Source organism: Galleria mellonella, unplaced genomic scaffold (genome assembly GCF_026898425.1).
Source record: "Galleria mellonella isolate WM207_F2 unplaced genomic scaffold, CSIRO_AGI_GalMel_v1 utg55, whole genome shotgun sequence".
Taxonomy (NCBI): Eukaryota; Metazoa; Arthropoda; class Insecta; order Lepidoptera; family Pyralidae; genus Galleria; species Galleria mellonella.
The window spans coordinates 1,388,363-1,408,103 of record NW_026442115.1 but is presented as its reverse complement, the minus strand read 5'-3'; the positions used below and the strand labels follow the sequence as shown (position 1 = coordinate 1,408,103).

General features: G+C 30.5%; 1 protein-coding gene across 2 annotated transcripts in view; it reads left to right on the top strand.

The window, feature by feature from the left end:
* Window positions 1-2,213: 2,213 nt before the first annotated feature.
* Window positions 2,214-19,741, top strand: part of LOC113521368 (zinc finger homeobox protein 3) — a 176,104-nt gene continuing 158,576 nt past the window's right edge. The window contains exons 1-2 of one of the 2 annotated variants that reach the window (XM_026906893.3): window positions 2,214-2,499; window positions 16,533-16,561. The gene's annotated coding sequence lies outside the window, so the exon portion shown is untranslated. The remainder of the gene's footprint in view (window positions 2,500-16,532; window positions 16,562-19,741) is intronic. The other variant, XM_031912709.2, reaches the window with a different exon arrangement.

Genomic DNA, 19,741 nt, shown 5'->3' with positions numbered 1-19,741 from the left:
GATACATTGCAAATATTTGAATTAAATGGTATAAGCCTAAATTTCTCATACTGGTTACGCGCAGTTCAAATTTTTCTTTCAAAAAATTACCCTAGAATTTTATAAAGAAGTCAATACACTTTATTTGTGTTAAATTATGAACGCGAATTACGATTTACAAGTAAATTTACAAGTGAATTTTGCTTTACAACAAGCAGTTTCTTGTTCCGTAAAGAATAATTGTGATTTTAATTATTACCGACCAAGGAACTTATGCGAGTGTAAACCCAATCAATTAAATAACGTAACAGTGATTATAAAAGACATCTGCAAACAAATTGCAAACCTCTTGCTTTTGGAATTAGCTTAAATTTCTTTTTCTCTTTATTTTTTAAGGCATCTTTGTATCTATCACTGAAAGTGACAATGACAAAGTAGCATAAAGAAATGGTATACTTTTAAACGTGACTTTAATTCGCTTTATAATATAATAAAAAAAAAACTCATTGAAAACATATTCAACAAATAAGTTTTTTCTTTTAATATTCTTCATAGAGCATTTAAGTAAAAAGGTTATGGGTTAAAACCGCATACCCTTACTATGGATAATATACATCGGTAATAAATTTATTAAAATACGTAATAATTTAATGGTCAATTAAATGACAAACGAAAAGATGACTTTCGTCCGCTTACAGTTACCCGACTGATCATTTAGGTATAATACCAACCTATAGTTTTTTTTTGATGGGTGAAAATGGTATTGTAACCCTGCCTGCGCTAACGGGATACGCTGGCGGAGCACCAGTGAAGGGTGATAGATGAGAATGAAAACAGGCCAGTTAGCCCATCATGATGAATACATCAGGAATTAACCATGATAGTATCCTGGGAGAACCGCGAGGAGGTCGACCTGGTTGGATATATTGTTAGCAATAGGATTCTCAGTCTCCATTACTAACAATCCCTTTCGCCCCGTACCCAACCTATAGTTAGGTGAGTTATCATACAGTTATAATGAACTTCTCAAAAATCATATATTTTTAAAAAGTTCAGTATAACTGTATATCTTTTAAGGACTAAGAAGAGCTATTTTCGATTTTTTTTTTATTTTAAATAAGCCTCTAATAGACTAACTACGCTGTACAAAATGTTAAAATGTTATAAATTCAAAAAGTTTACAAAAAGTAGCTACTTCCGACTACAGCAAGAGTTAAAAAAAATATTTTTTAGAATGGAAAATCTAAAATATTATTAGTCGCAAAAATCACAGGTTTTACTAATTGATGTCAACCGGCACATTCAATAATAGGATGAACGTCTTAGTTCTTATACTTCGAAATCTTTTCTTATTGGGTCTTTAGTACCTACCTACGTCGCCTAGATATTAGGTGTTTCTACGGATATCTATCTAGTATAAGTATACGTACTTGTCTACCAAGTTAGGTATTTAATATTAATACTAAAAATACCTATGTAGGTGAACAAACTTCGACCAGACTCATGTTAACGTAAACAAACATTGAATCAATTTCAAACAATTTCCTTATCAATCTGTTATGAGTTCACGTATATCTAGATATAAGTATCTATCGTACTTAGAGAAAATAAAGCTGACGATTTTTTATTGTTTCTTATTTATTACTTTTAAGATGTCATCTCTAATAATCAGAATTATTGTTTTGATTATTATCATTCAGTAAGTGGTATAAGTAACAAAAATAAACATAAAATGATTGTAAATAAAAACAACATGCATCTACAGCTCCGACCATTGGCTGCCGATGCCGGTTTTTGGCCAATTAAAATAAACTGACGAGACAATCAGCTGGCTGCCAACAAACAAAAGCGCGTCTCGCTTGAAAATTCGAACGTGGAATCCGAATAAAAACAATTGTAAAAGAGAGCGAGTCAGCAATTAAACGTCGCGTAATTAAATGGGGGTCTAGGCGGGGCCGAGCGTTAATGAGGGGCGCACATAGGCGGCGGCGGCCGTAATCAACATTAAAGATTGGCGGGAGATGCAGCCCCCCGCGCCCGCACCCCTCATTACTTATACAAAATACTTAAGACGCGCGTCGTCCCGCTCTCCGCGTGCTAATAGCTCGCGCCCACTCGCTATCGCCGTCCCGCTTCGCCCGCTGAGCGTAATTAAGCCTTCGCCTCGCCTCGACTCGCTCGGGTGGCCCCGCCTCCTGAGGGGCGCGGGGGAGTCGGCGGCTACGGGCGGGGGGCCTCGGCGGCCGGTCTCGCAGTGTGCCGGCGACCGTTGACAGTGTATCGTCGCGCGCGCCGCGCCGACAACAATCCGAACGCAAGCAGCACCCATAAACACATCAGTTCCTCATATAGTTACAGTGGGTGTTTTTGGTGTAACCTCATAGTTTTGTGTTTGACTGATCACATTGAGTGTTGTACAAGTTTACATTAGTTTCGGATATTGGACAAGTGCTAAAAAGTGACTGTGCGTGCTATGCCGCAATTACTAGCTTAGCAGTCATCTGCGGGCGATGCTCAAAGGTTAATATTTACTTTAAGTTTTCTTGTTTGAATCTTGTTGTGATTATTTTTTATACAAACATAAGTGCTTCGGTTACGTCTAGGTTTAAATACATATTATTTGCATAAAATAATCCGTCGTGTGCAGCTACTCGAAAAACTTTGTGATTTATTGTGCGTTAAATTTTAATAATAAATTTAATGTAATCATATAATCATCATACCAAGTGGCATATTTTCTTATTTATCCCAATAATAAAGCACCGCGTTCGTGATTCACTGTTCATCCCAAGAGGTGACTGGAAGAGAATGCTATTAGCATTAAATCCGCTTTTCGCACCATATTTTCTTTTGGTCTATAAAGTTATTTAAATAAATATATGTAAATAAAAAATAATTTTCAATTCAATAAAAAAAAAAAACAATAACATACTAAAAACTCAAAAAGATTATCGGATTTTATTTAATCAGTAGGTATAATCTCGTCAATTTAATTATTAAATTTAGTGGAATCGTGTAATCCAGTGGGATTCCCAACTGGTTGCATACTGAACATAAACGTCTGATTAGATGTGTATCGGCCTATTAAAATCCGATAAGATCGAAAAATCTAGTTAGAACCGATACCGCGCCGCGTCCACTATGTAAACAGTCAAGGTTAACCCGCGGAATTATTGTAAAAAGTTGATTTTATACGAAACTAATCTGTCTCAATTAAATGTCTAAACTTCTAAAACTAATGTCTTAAAGAAGAAAGATTTTAAGTTCTGTTTTTTTTTCTTCTAACAAATTAAAAAAAAAAAACTTAACCGCATTTTAACTTTTTTAAATTATTTATAGAAAGCGTTTATTATCAGCGATTAACATGGGCTCATTTTATTTTGGAAAAAAAAATAGTAGTAATTTTAATCTGTTTTCCAAAAAAAATCGCATGAAATGAATCCAGTTCGCTAGGTATTTACAATAAAAACATTTAGGTATTAAAATAATAACATTAATTAAAATAACATTAATTAAACTGTTAATAAATTTGATTAATTCTAATACGATATCTGTAAATCTAATACGAGAAGAATTACAAAAAATGCATTTGCAACCATTTTCAAAAAAAAAATAAGGTTCTCAATTCGAATGTATTTTTTTTTTTTTTATATGTTTGTTACTTCATAATTTCAGCCGTTATAAAACTATTTGCAAAATTCTTTATTTTTACTTGAAAAGTAGATACTTACAGTTTGGTACATTAGAAATTTTGTCTAAATTTGTTTTGTAGTTTAGTTTTAAAAGCACAATTAAAGACGGTTTTTTTGTGGGAATCTTTCTTTTATTTATAAACGATTGGTGATTAATTAGGCGGATTGCTACCTGCATTATTATTTTTTAATCTCCTACCTACGTAAATGTATATTACCTACTTATTACGAATAATTTTTTTAATATTACCTACAAGTATTTAGTAGAGGTATAAATTATTTTTTACCTGTTGTTCTACACAACTAATTTAAAAAATACATAATAATAATATCACATAAAAAAAAGAGAAAGCATTAATTTTATTTAGATATACCTCTTTATTTTTAAATATGAAATATTTTGGAATTTGTAATTTGTCTTTCTATTATGAGAAATCAATCAATATAAGATATATATATATATATGTATTACAATCACGTAACTTTAACTAAGCACCGATAGTTTATTTCAAATATATAAAAATTCAATTTAAAGATTTACACTTGTAATAAATAACTACCTAAACACCACCCACGTAAGTTTTTTTTTTTTTTATTATTGACGAAAAGGAATTGTTATTGGTTTACACTGACCGGTCACTAGAGGTCAGGTCAGTTAGTACATTGTGATGCGTTCACAGGAATAAATCACGATAATTGTTTGTACCTTTAACCTGGGAAGTAGGTATAGTTGGAAATACCATCATCGACATATCAGCCGTTAACTGTCCACTGTTGGACATAATCCTCCCCCCATTGGGGAGTATTAATGGGAATTAGAAATGTATCTTTACCTAATGGTAATAAAGATTTGTTTACATCAGTAAACAAAAACAAATCACGTTTCGATCTAAGTACCGACCTACCTGCTTAGTAACAAGTGGGTACAAATCTACATAATTTCATATTATACTATAATACGCATCAATACGTAGGTAGATTTAAATAAGTGTAACCTGTAATTGTGCTTTAAAATATTTACAAATACCTACTTTTAACGGATTTCAGAAATTTACAATAGGAAACTTGTTACTTCCTATTGTTAACTCCATTGTGTGCCTTGATCTTAGCCAATTATGATCCGATTTTAATCATTCTTTTTAATTATAAATGTTACTTCCTTTTCGATATATAGGTACCGCAATATAAATTTGTTAAAATTAATGCCGTGTTTTTATGGAACAATATTTTTAAATTATTATTTTTCTATACAAATTAAAATGGTAAATAAATAAACAAATTCATTCGAATTTGCCAATTACCCACCTAATTGATCAAATTTGAATTTATGTAATCTGTAATTCCTGTAGGTAGGTACCTACTTATATTCTGTAGGTGTATTTTATTTAATTTGTGATTATTATTAAAATCAGTGTTTTTCAAACTTTCTATTGTCATTAGTAAAAGAAACCTTTAAAATTATTTAAAAAATAGCGCATGTGACCCCCGATGTTTACAATTTCTTTCTAATAAAACCAACGTGTAACCTAATAAATAAAAATTAAATCAATTAAATGGTCATTGTTTATACGTAATTAAGCATATTTTCAAGAAAACCTTTAGGAAATCTACGAGTATATCACATTTTTTTTATTATGAACTTAATGACGATCAATATTGTAATTATTCGTAACAGAAGTAAATAGATACAAATCTTTCATTTAATTTGTATTTATTTACTTCTGTTACATTAGCTTTTTGTCTTATCTTTATTAGTACACTAAAAAATAATTAATTAACTATATATTGTTTAATGTTATAAAATATATATTCATGGTAATGTAGCATGTTATTGTTTAAAAGTACGTAAATACAGTATTGGGAATCATAAAAAATATGATAATAAGCCTGTAACCTCTTAAACAAAGCGATGGGTATTTTTTATTGATTAAAAAACAATGTTTCTCTTTAGATACAAGAAATTCAACAAAATAACATGTCGAGTCGATAAAAAATTGTTTTTAACAAGCTTGATGAAGCTTTATAGCCATAGCTGTCCCTAACTTTAGTCTTACTAACTTATATATTTTATTTAATCCTTATTTTCTGGAATTTTCTGAAGATACCTACGTATAGGTTAAAATCTTAAATACTGTAATTATCTTTACTATGTGGAAATAATTGTTATGAAATTTGTTGTTAATTATTTTTGATCAAATACTCGTTTCAATAAATAATTATAAAATAATACAATTTCTGTTTTTTTTTCTTTTCATTTATATTATAAGCTGTATTTATTTATAGCTATATTTTATAATAATAACATCATCAGGAAAGTTAAAAAACAAAGCAGGCGCGCTGCATTCCCGCGCAACAGGGCGGCCATCTTGGGCCTCGAAACATTTCCCCGTTTAATATCTCAGCCGATATTCGGGACAGATCGATCCATTAATCAAAACGAAGTTAGATCGATATCATCGATCGCAAACAGTATTTAATTTATTACAGACCAGAATTGATAATTGATTTAGGTGCGTAGGCGCAACAAGCTGGTGCGAATAACATTACAATAGCGCCACCGGTGCTATGGAAATTTCTTTTGTAATTAAGTACGGGACGAGTATTTAAGAATATATTAAATTAATCCACCTACGTATTGCTCAATTATTATGTTAGAAGTAGGTACAGGATATCAGTTCCGTACTGGTTGCAGAAAAAAAAAAATGACGGCAATAGGTAAGCTGTGTTGCTGTCTACCGCAATGGGAGATAAACGTAACAAATAGATGTGTAATATACCTATGTAACCTATGTCTATCTGTAAGTATCAGTTTTTTTCACAATGGTAAATCTTAGTTTAATACCTATGGGGTTACCCATAAAATGAATTCCAATAATCAATATTGAAATTAAGATATTTCGCACTCTCGAATTGCAGTATTTTCGATTGCATATTGTTCTGATATATACATATTAGTGCAATTGACCAATGCAAACTATTTTAAACCGATCTCAATACTAACCTAATTCCTAATTGTTTTGTTATGAACGCATAACAAAATTGTTATTTTTGGCAATAAATTGATTTAATAATGATATTAAATTCAAGAGTAAACCTGATGTTCACGGGCGCACATAAATTTATCACAGAATATGTAAATTCCGTTATTTTATTAACTCGTACTTGTACTTAATAATTTTAAAAATACACATTTAAGATCCTTTTATTTTATTACATGAAATAATAAGTTCCAAATAAATTATATTACGCAATGTTAAAACACTTATATTACAAAGGATTCACTAATGAAAAAGAATTTATTATGAGTAATATATACTCACTGATGTATTAATAAGAAAGTGGATTTTTTATACAACTTAGAATGGCAAATAAGCTGACGGCCCACCTGATGGAAAGTGGTAACCGTCGCCTATAGACATGAGCAGTACCATGGACATAACAGAGTATACTGTTTCACCCATGATACCCCCATGCGTTGCCATTCCTGAGGATTCAGGTGTTATTCCTCTGTACCCAGTAAATTCACGCCATATCCCACCCTTCAAACCGAAACACAGCCATGCAAGCACAACTGCTTCACGGTTGAAACACGAATGGGACAGAAGTACCCAAGCAAACGACTTTTGTACAAAGTCAAAATATAAGAAAAGACTTGACAGATAGATGTACACAATGACTTCTAATTTGGTAGCTACTATCATCATCACATCAGCCGTTTATTGTCCACTGCTGGACATAGGTCTCCACGTATTGTTGCCAATAGTTGCCACGCTTGGCAGGCGGGTTGGCAACCACAGTTAGGTTTTGGTGACGTTTTAAGAAGTAGTTACTATACATACCTACTTCGAATTAACAATTTATTTATATGTTTTTTTCACAGAGTAGGTACCCATGTTTCCTAAGCAACAGGTATTACCGAATAGGTCCTATTGTAATCTGAATGTTATTCTCTATTAATATGAATGCTTCTAAAATTATAAAATTAAAAAAAACAGGTTTTGAATGACATTTCGTGATCAGCTATAATTTACCTTGTATGACATAAACAAAAGAATCTTTGAAGAAAAATAAAATGTCTGAAATAAAAATCAAATCAAAACAAACTTTATTGGTATAATCTTACAGATACTTATGATACGTCATTTCATAATTCAATAAAATATTATTTATAAATTAATTAACAATTTCATGACAGTTGATTAATTTAATAAATATTCTTTCAGTCAGAATAAGAAAAAAAGTACAACAATCTATATCTAATATTTTTATATTTAAATTGATTTTATTAAAGTCCTGTGTCATTTTCAACTTTACTATCGATATACAAAACAAAAACTTAAATATTTCGGGGCATTAACAGTTTAAGAACCACTGGTCTACTAACGTTAAATTAATATTATTACAACATTTAGTTGACAACCCCAGTGAAAGTCTATGTATCTACTAGGTTTATCTATATCCAACACACCCATGGGAAATCAGCTAAGAACCTGTTACTATAATTATCATTGGAATAAATACGTAGTCGAATAAAAAAACTCGTATTAGTAACGGAGATACTATTTGGGGACATTTATCCCCAGAATTTCGTAAATGGTAACTAAAGAAACAGAGCACAATACACCAGTGCAAGAGAATGTATACTCGAAATTACTCTATACCAAGTTACCTGGCCAGTGAACTAGTAACCAATAATGTCTTCCACTTATAACGAGAGTAACTTGTCCAGCAGTGGGACGTTATAAGATTCTTGTAATGATAATGAATTGTATAGATATGATAAGATGAAGGATGCTAATAGCTAAATATTTATAATTTTCTTTTTCCCCATGAAATTGTTTAGGAAATAATGCTCATCATCGTCATCTCAGCCATTTTCTGTTCACTGCTGAGCATAGGCCTCCACCATAGACTGACATAAGGAACGGTCCTGAGCCACCTGCGTCCACTGACTCCCTGCAATGCATTTGAGGTCGTCACTCCGTGCAGGAAATAATGCTGTTTTCTATTAAATCCGCATTTTGAACCATCTACAATGATCTTGGTCCTTGATACGGAAAAGTTTATGTTATAAAAAAGTTAATAAATATCCATAGGTAGTATATTTCAATAGAGTAGCCTATAGTATATTTCAATAGAACATGATAAAAATATAAACAAACATATATGTAAATGATTCACCTATAAAACAAACAGTAAACTGCTAATGTCCATCCAGTATTACATATCGAAAAATATCAATTATATGAATTATTTAATTATTTTTATTTATTTATTTGTTACATAGTTACAACATGCTAATACGTAACACGGATACAGCATAAACTACCAAATGTTAAAAAACAATATTTCAATTTGTCATAAATTTCATTTATGAAATATTTCAATGATAATTTTGACATAACTTGGTTACCTAAGTTCTATTGAAATAGACTGTCTATTTTATATGAATACGTGTAAGTTTGCGTGAAGAATGTAAATAAACAAAAAATATTCGGATGAACATTAATTATAAATCAAATAGAATGTATTGCTCGCTTGTTATAACGGATTTTGTTAATGTTGCTTTGACGGATTGATTAATTATTAACTAATAAATAATCATACTATTTAAAAAAAATAAATGTTAATAATTTTAATTCCAATGTGTACACTATCGTATATTAATTAATGACAAAGTGACAATTAAGTACCTATTTGTTGATTATAAAAATTACTTCAAAATTAATTAGAAAATGAAATGTTAAAAGCCAAGTTATTCTGATCGTTCTTCCTAGGTTAACTAGTTGTCGAAATACAGTTAAATTAATTATCGTTCGATTAATTTTGAAACAATTTATAGTATAATAACAGCCATTTGATAATTCTAAATATAAGATTCAATAAATTTAATAAAACAATTTTGGATGAAATTTTAGTAGTATACATATTAATTTCCATTACTGAGGTACTTATTTTATTTTACAAGCCCAATTTTAATTAATTTCCGTACTTATTATTAAAATGTTTTAATCATGTTAAATTTTACAAAGTTCTGAACGAGCGAAGTAACTACTAGCGCCATCTGTCAGGCGATAGTGCAACTAACCCTATCGGCCTGGGAAAGTACGCGATATATAAGCTCAGATAAGCGTCATCGTGATCGTTACTAGAGTGACCGCGGCTGTGTTGGGGGGAATTGTTTAACATAATCCTTATCCCTATCCAGATAAAGTGTCAAATCCTTGCAAAGTGACTGAGATTGGTTAACGTCGAATAAAATTTGTTTCTTCAACGGTAATGTTATTTCAATACTTACTGATGATAATAGAATAAATGTAAAACTATATATTTTTTTTATTTTACTGAACTGTCTATATATAAACTTTATATTAAACTACTATAATACTTATACTAATAAGGATTTCTGAGTAGAGTAATTTTTATGATTCTACTCTCCAGTTCGGAATACAATTTCAGCTGAGAAGAACAGGCAATAAACACAGTTATTTTGATTTTTCAAATAAAAAATAAGTTTACAGCAAAAGTGCGAATGGATTTAATGACTATTACAAACAAATAATTTATAAAAAAATACAAATAAAATAAACTACAATCAATCAGAGTACCTATTCTTGAACATACCAGTCTCTCCTAGAAGCACCCGTTCACGAGTATGACGGATGAACCAGCCATCGTTGTGTTCAACCCTATTATAGGGAGTCCAATGACCCAACCCACTAAGCCGCCACCAATCTGACTATTATAGTAAACATGACTTTTCAAGAAATGCGATTTCGTTAGAAGTATCGATACTAAATTGAGTGTGACAATAAGTATACTCACTCATTACTAAATTAAAATGTCTAAATGTAAGAAGGGATCGATGTTTCATACTCTTTTACGCGAAAACTACTACGAATTTAAATGAAATTTGGTACATAAATAAGTTATATTCCGACTAGTCCTATGTGCTACATAGAGTACTTTATATTCACGCTGGTAAAGCCGCGGGTTAAAGCTAGTCTTACATATATTTGCCCAATTAAAACTAAATACCTAAATATTTTAAAAATACTAATAAAAGTATTTGATATATACCTATATGTATTATAATTTACTAAAAGAAATAATGTATAATCATCTATGGATACGTCAATTTAAAAAAAAAATCGTATTAAAATTCGAATTTTAAATTTGAATAAAACATTTTATCCATGTTCGTGAACGTTGCTATTTTGATAATGGCGTCAAGTCAGCGACCCCCGGGACGACGCCACTTCGCCCAGATACATCACATTACGGCCACAATGGCGTTCAGTATTCAACTGATTACAGATAGCGGAGTGCCTGAAACTTAACTGATATTACTTGCCAGTTCTTCACTTTCAAACGACAATTCCATCTGGCAAAAGAAAAGCAAAGTGATGTACCACGACTTTATACGGGCGCTTGAGTAAATATAGATAAATATTCGTATATATATATATATATATATATATATATATATATATATATATATATATATATATATATATATATATATATATATATATATATATATATATATATATATATATATATATATATAATACTATATATGTGTAATATATACTATATGAATAGAGATATAACTACTGCTTTTACTTGAATTTTTTGTAAATGTCCATAGTGCAATACACTTTTTTTTTTTGACTATCGATTCATATTCAACTAATTTGTTGCTTTATCTATGTCTTCTGAATGAGCTTGATGTTCTTCTTGAATAATAATATTCAATATTAATAGTTTTTATATTTTAAGTTGTGATAAAGTATACCTACTTTATATAAATAATTATAAAATATGTTAATTTCAATTTGAAAGCCTCAAATTTACGATATTAAAATTAATCACCCACTCACTCAGGATAATGGCGTGGAAAAAATAGTTTGTCCAAAATTATGCAAGTCAAATTTAATATCTAAAAATATATTTATTTCCACAAAATGTCAAGCTCTAATCAAAACAGTATATAGCAACCAGTAATTTTATTTTAAAACAGTAGAATATATAATACACATAAGGGTATTAATTCTTGAAAAAAAAAAAAAATAATGTCAATTTAATTTTATAATTTTTATCGGTCTTCATCGAACCTCTTTTTTTCGATATTTCTGCTATTTGCAACTCGTTTTGTAATTTAATTTATTGCTATTGTATTTTAGCTATTTTCTTTTCGTTTAATGTACAAATATCAAAAGCTTAATTCATAATCTAGAAAGTTTATTATTATTTAAATACTAATTACTCTTATATCTACATTATTCTATTTCTTTGGAACTAATAAAACCAGCCATAGACATTTCAGTATAAACTTTATTAATTCATTATCCTAGTGCAACAATAGATGTCTATCTAAATGTACTCGTATTACTGTGTTTATGAGCAAAATAACTGTTTTTATCACTTTTTCCTTATTTCCTGTAGCAAGCGTAACCGAAGAACCGTTACAGTGTCATACACGTGTTGTCCATTCTCCATTGACCTGTGTCTGTTTACCTATTTATAATAATTTTGTATCCAATATAGATTTTAAAATTCAAAGTCAGTTCTGATTTGATTCGTATCTGTTCCATTTTTAAAATAGTCACCTTTCACAGTTTATGTAAACATCAACAATATGGCGCCTTCAAATCGATTTTCGAATTTCGAACGCTGTGTTTTGTGGCGCCATCGCAGAGTAAATAGCACTACAAGGATCTATATTAAATCGGTTAGCATTCAAGAAATAGTATATTTTAACACTTATATTTTTTTTTACAAATACATATTTTAAAAATACGCTGTTTAGAACCGCCTCTTACAGCCGTTAGAGCAATAAAAGCGATCATGAATAAGAAATGTTTTGTATCACATAAAAATTCGTAACTACGCTGTTTGTGGACGCGACGTGTCTATTTATTGTTGTGTATTAGGTACACCAACCGGCGACGATTGTGTATTCAACGACAGTGTCTACAAACTGGCTCCATTTTCTCGTTTAGCGCAATTCATCAGTGTTGAAGTATGGCATCAATACGTTTTTCGTTGATTTCGTACAAGCTTATATGGTTATGATAATTTGTTTCCGGTGTGCGGCGCGTGCGCACGGCACGACAAACTATTACATTCATAGCGTTAGCACGATTTGCATTTGAAATATTTCGTTTGGCTCGCGACTCACCTTCACAATCACAATGCTTCGGAAGAAAGAAGCGGCGATTTCAATGAAAGAAGGCTTGTAACGTAGGTATCAAATTTCGTGGTACATTTTTCAGGGGCTCGTGCTAACCTTTTTGGGATGTGCAATAATAGGGCTCGTTTCGTGATGCACGTGCGTGGAGAATACTGGAGAATAAAAGAATGCAAGAATAAATTCTCTTTGGTATGTTAAAAAGTAGGTACTTATAATGCACTATAGCCAAAAGAGAACGGTCCTCTTTTTTGTTGTTAGTATAAAATTATACTAAACAATTAATAGTAGGTCAGGAGTTGCATCAGTGAAAGTACCTAAATAACGGGTTGAAATTATTTTATCGTTGTAATATGTGAATTAATAGTATCTAACCTACCTATTCTCATACTTACAAAATTTAAAATCACATTTAATTTTTTTTTATCATAATATAGAAAGATACTCATCTATATGTGTGAAAGAATTATCCTGACTGATTGACAGACTTGTAAATCTATCAACATATGACAGTGTTGGGATCATATATAAAATAATGGTTTTAATATTATACATATCTATAATATTTTTAATAGATAATAATGAAATGGTAACCACGCCCGCGCCATCGTTATACACTGACAGGGCACTAGTGAGAAATTATAGGTGAAGATAAAGTCAGGCCAGTTGGCCTATCGCAATAAATTAATCAACACTAATTAATCAAAATTCGAATTCGAAATTCAAATCATCTTTATTCAAGTAAACTTGTTTACACTTTAGTTCAATTTACGACGAATCACGATGGTTTCCGGGGGGAACCGCATGGAAATCGACTTGACAAGGTATATAGCTTGCAATGGGGATTAACGTCCCCATTACTAACAATCCTTCTTCCACTTATCTATAATATTAGGTACTATACACGTATTATATAACAAAAGTATGGTACGAAACGTAACTAAACGAAACAGGTGAAATTCGCTAATGAGCCGAAATTAATTTGGCGGGCATTTCGAGCGTTGTGGCGTAAACGGGATGGTGCCTTTGTTTTATTGAATAATTGCCGAGAGGTGTTTCGGCCGAGACGGACTGGTTCTTTCAAGGCCAGCCGTCGAACTTGCGAGCGGGCTATATTCTGTTCGAAAAACGGCCCGTACACGTCACTGGTGATAGCGTCGTATCAATCACATACATAATTATTTTATTGTTTAATTTCGTAAGCATATTTGTCCTATTACTAGATTATACCCGCGACATTGTCCACGTGACTGAGATATGTTCACTGATCGGGATGAAAAGTAACCTATATCTCTCTCCATCCCATATATTTTATACCAAATTTCATAGAGATTGCGTAAGCCGTCTAGGCGTCAAAGCTAACACTTACATTTATTTGTAGGTAGGTAGTATTATAAATAAGAAATTTGGAGAGGATATACAGATGGATATTTGTTACTCTTCCACACAAAAACTATTAAAAGTTTTTAAACAAAATTTAAAACACGGTTTGGTTATATGCTAATTTAAAAAATAGGACATTTTATATAGTGATTCACATGGGCAAAGTCGCGGAATACAGCTAGATTTTTATAGTTTAATGAATTAACTTTCATGGATTTTTATTGAGAACTCTCAACCAATTTTGAGATATACGAAACCCTTTATCATAATTAGTGCGAACGCTGTTCTTTTAGAATGAGCCGTTTGAATTATATACCTAAGTAACCTATTCGACTATGACACCTCTATTTATTTAAAAAAATATATCACTAAGTAAATATTGCCACTCCACATTTACACAGCTATAAATAAATACTTTATATAATTAATTTACGATAAATATATATTTAAAAAATAAAGATAAGTGACTAAAAGTATATATATAATACATTTGCAAATTTTTCATAAGATAACCGTGTAAGGTACTTACGTGAAAAAAACATTAATACAGGTATTGAAGATTTCCTTAAATACCTATACACTTAAAGAGAAAAATATTGAAATTGAAAATAAAACATAAAATAAAACGGCACTAATATCAATAAATGTTTATATTTTATATCAAACGACGCTTGACTCGTCTCTACTGGAACGAGTGTAAACTTCGCGACCATTTGAGTATTCAGTGTTGCCAGATACGATTTTTTATTTATCCACAAATTGAAAAAATTTTCTCCAAAATTATTCCAAACACATTTGCGCAAACTTTCATCCGCTATCACCACATTTGCTACGAGCGAAGAAAAAGACCCTCTGAACGTTGATATTGCCGTCATCACGCCTACTTTGCTATACATTACAAACAAATTACCCAAAACTCCCCATTTTCCCCAAAAAATTCTCTAAGAAACAAATTATTTTTGCGGGTAACATCTATTGTTTCATAACTACACCTTGATTTTTTTTCATGGTTCATCCAGCTATCCAAAAATAAATTAATTTAGTTTATATTAATCAGTATTTTATTGTATAATTATATTAACACAATTTAGATTAATTTATGATAAGGAAATTAACGAGGATAATGTTATAATCAGCCATATATTGTCGTGTTATCTATTGATAATATATACAAACGTTTCATTGTAATTGCCGCCCGTACCTATCGTAATTTCACGAAATACATGTGTCATGAAAAATTAACAATTTTGTCTATGAATCCCCATATTTACTTAAATAAACTACTATGTATATTTTAAACTTACATGTTATGAAAGTATAACATGTAAGTTTAAAATGAACATGTACATGAGTAGGTACTTACTTATACTTGTTTTACTAATATAATAAAATTAGTAACTACACGACGTCAATGAATAGGAGATATTTAAAAAAAAAGTTATATAAGGACTATTAATAGAATTAACAGTAACCAAACAATAATTTTTAGATTTTTTTCTGTCTGTCTATCTGTCTGTATGTTTATTCTAGCATCACGAAAAAAAACTATTGCACGAAATTGGATACGGTTTCAACAGTTGTATTTCTGAAGATTTGACTTAAATACTGGTATATGTTTTATATTGAAGTGATCTTTTTTATTGATATCATACATCTGAAATCTACGCGTACGCAATAATGGGCAAAAAGCTATTTAAATAAACTACATATATTTTAAACTTACATGTTTTGAATTTATAAAAAGGTACTTACAAATAATTAAAATTTTATAAAATACTAAAATGAAAGAGATTTATTTATGTAGTACGTAAGTTTGATGTTTGTTTGACATTGACATTTTATAGAATTTTAAATTATTTTTTATAAATGAAAACACTTTTATTTGTAAATTTGTAAAAAAAATCATAAAAATACACAGTGGTAATTTGTAAACAGTGCCTTACCTACTTGTGACACTTATTCCGCAAGAGTTAAACATAATATGTTCGAGTGTTCAAAACTATTTCTTTTCAAGATACAGTCAAATTTCAAGCACATACATGAAGTAGATTTATTGTCGGTCCACTCCATTCGTGTAATACACCTCGTTATCATCTAATAATTAGCGATAATCGATAAACGGCCAAAACCGTTATCTCCAATATTTGCTGTTAAATAATCGATATTACACTTAAACGATAAAGGGTCATTGCCTATGAAACAGCAATATGAATGAATGAATGTGAGAGAATCGAAATTTGTATTTAAATTTCATTATCTATAATTTTTTTCTTTCTTTGTTTCAGGTCCTTACCCGATCGCCATAATTCCTTTGGTTAATATAACACTTTAATATCCTATTAATATTATAAATGCGAAAGTTCGTAACGATGGATGGATAGATGTTTGTTACTCTTTGAAACAGAAACTACTGAATAGATTTGAATGAAATATAGTACACGGGTATATTCTAAGTAAGTACATAGAATACTTTCTTAGATATACAATCTAAAGATAGAGCATCGAGCCTCGAAAACGGGTCAACTTTTTGTCAACTAGTTGTCAAATTAACCGACTCGATTTTTTTATCAGTGTTTTGTATAATTACGCATCAAAAGTATCTTGATGTATTATTTAATAAATAAAATGAGTATTTACTCATTAAAAAGACGCAGAAATTATGTAGAAAAGAAATCACTCATAACTATTTATCACGCAAAATATGTATGAAAAATCTGACCCACTTTTCTAGAAGCATTTCTATAAAGATACTCTATCTATATAATCGAAGGATACTTTATACACAAAATCATGCGGGTAAATTTACGCGATACAAAGTCACAAGAACAAAGTCTAGCAACGTCTTTATTATTGGTCTATTTTGTTTTTTAATATTTCTGAATGATTGTTTATAGAATGCCTTTTTTTATTAAAACTTGAATCATCGATAACATTTGTCATTAAAAGGTAATTCTTTCATATTTTATTTTAGAAGTTTCCAAAAATGATTTTTACTATTAAATTTCAAAATTCTATGATAAGACTCTTATTGTTTGATTTTAGTAAATACAGGTTACATTCTTAATCATTATTGAAAAATAAAAATTATTATTATCTTTGAACGTTGACCGCTATTACAGATATTGCCAAGCTTCTAATAATAGCTAATATGACATGATTACAAATAAAAATATAAGTAGCCAAATATTAACATTAAAAAAAATTATAGTTGAGCATTTAGTACCTGTGAGTGTATTTTCGAATAAAATCTTAGTTTGCAAACACCTCATGGGAAATAGAAAACTATACCAGTTTAGAAACAAATTAAGATCTTGAGTAGCAATAATATAAGAGTATACAATAGATACCAATCAGGTAGATCATTCTAAAGAATTCAATAACCATAAGATTCCTTTAGTAGAAAAAATTATATAATACATAGTAGCAAATATCAAACAAGATTTAGTGTATAGTTGAGTCAACTACGTATTTAAACAATATGCAGAATATGATACAAATATTTGCAACGAAATTAAAGTATAAACAAAATAAGTATCATGTTCATAAATTGTCTAATAAGTGATCATATTGATGTAAAATCTTCTTATTAGATAAAGACCAAAACCGAACTTAAAAAAAATATTAAAATAAAATGTTTGTAGATATAAGGTGTGTAGCTTCAATGCACTTTAAAATATAAAAAACTGTTACTACCTATATATATAATTTCTTTAAAAACGAGTTGAATGATCTAATTTTTGCCACTATAAATTTTGTGTTGATAATAGCCATAAATTCTAAACACGTCGTCTAGAATTTTATTTATGTTGATGCATAATCTTTTTATAAACGACCACCTTGTTCTTGATATTGAGTAAGAGTTTTTTTTTAATACAACTTAGAATGGCAAACAAGCTGACGGCCAGCCTGATGGAAAGTGGTAACCGTCGCCTATAGACATGAGCAGTACCATGGACATAACAGAGTATACTGTTTCGCCCGTGATACCCCCCATGCGTTGCCATTCCTGAGGACTCAGATGTTATTCCTCTGTACCCTGCAAATTCACGCAATATCCCACCCTTCAAACCGAAACACAGCCATGCAAACACAACTGCTTTACGGTAGAAACATGAAGAGTTAAATGGTTAGTATAAATACTAATACATCTTTTAATATAACACTTTGAAATAGACGTTCTATTTCAAAGTGACTTCACTTGTAGTCTTATCGTGATATTGAATATAAGGCTTTTCAAGCCCCAAGAAATGAGCTATCAAATACAAAAATATTTTTTCAAATCCGACTGGTAGTTCCAGAGATTAGCGCGTCTAAACAAATTCTTGCGCTTTATTATATCAGTATAGATTGTTGACCTGAACATTTCTCTCTGTATAGAGTTCAAACATTTTACTTATTGTACATGCGTAGCCTTTAGAAAATGTCCCTATTTAACTGTATGCTCAACTTCTTTGACTCGATGTGCGTGAATCATTTCATTATGCATGCGAAGTGTCATTTTAATTAAGTTTTGTGTTTCTTTGAATTGTGCTGAACATTTGTAAGGCTCGTTATGGATGCTCCCCTCATTGTTGCGTTCAGAAATAACTATGATGCAGCATAACGCTTCGTAGTGTCCTCCACTCGAGAGCCGTGCCCGTTCTCAGTTGAGCACATCAAGTAATTACTTACTTATTGAGTATTTGTACTATAATAATCATCTTGCGTCATTAATATTGTATGATGTCTTTTGTAACATTTGTAACATGCTTGTTTTTAATGTATTATATTATTAACATCGTTGATTATAAGTTGACAGGTACCAAACGAAGGTTGATTATTGTTATCGTATACGTATCCCGAGATCAATAAAGTTAATCGCATATTAGTCGCCATATAAACGGCAAATTTTCATAGTGTGTTGATAATTAAAATTACCGCCAATTAAACATTTAAATATAATTACAACTAATTGTAAATCAATAGTGATTAGCGTATGTTGCGGCGTGTTTGTGACTCTTTACGTTTATCTTAGTTTATGATTTAATTACACGTTAATATTGCTCTTTTCGTATCGTTGAAGGCGTAAAATTTAATACTGTAGCAATAAAATTGTGGCCGTGAAAATTAAATTTTAGTTTCGTAATTATTTTATTTTTGTTTATAATTAGCAGTGTAATTAAATTGATTTAAGATGTCGATAATGTTGTGCCCGTTACTGCAATAAAAACATCAATATCAAAACACTAACTTGATACTTAGTTATATGCTTCATGCATGTCTTGTTTGTTTACAACAACGATTGGTATGATACCTAGTGCTATGAAAAATATTTAAATTTTGTCTTCTATCTGCTTAGGTTTTAATTTTAACACTACTATACTAAATATTTCATCTCGAATGTCATTACTCCTTGGAGTCACAAAAGGTAAAAAAGTAATGCTGCGCGCACAAGTCCTGTCCTCAACGCCATGAGCTATCCCTGCATCCGCCGATCCAAATTACCCTCTCGGCC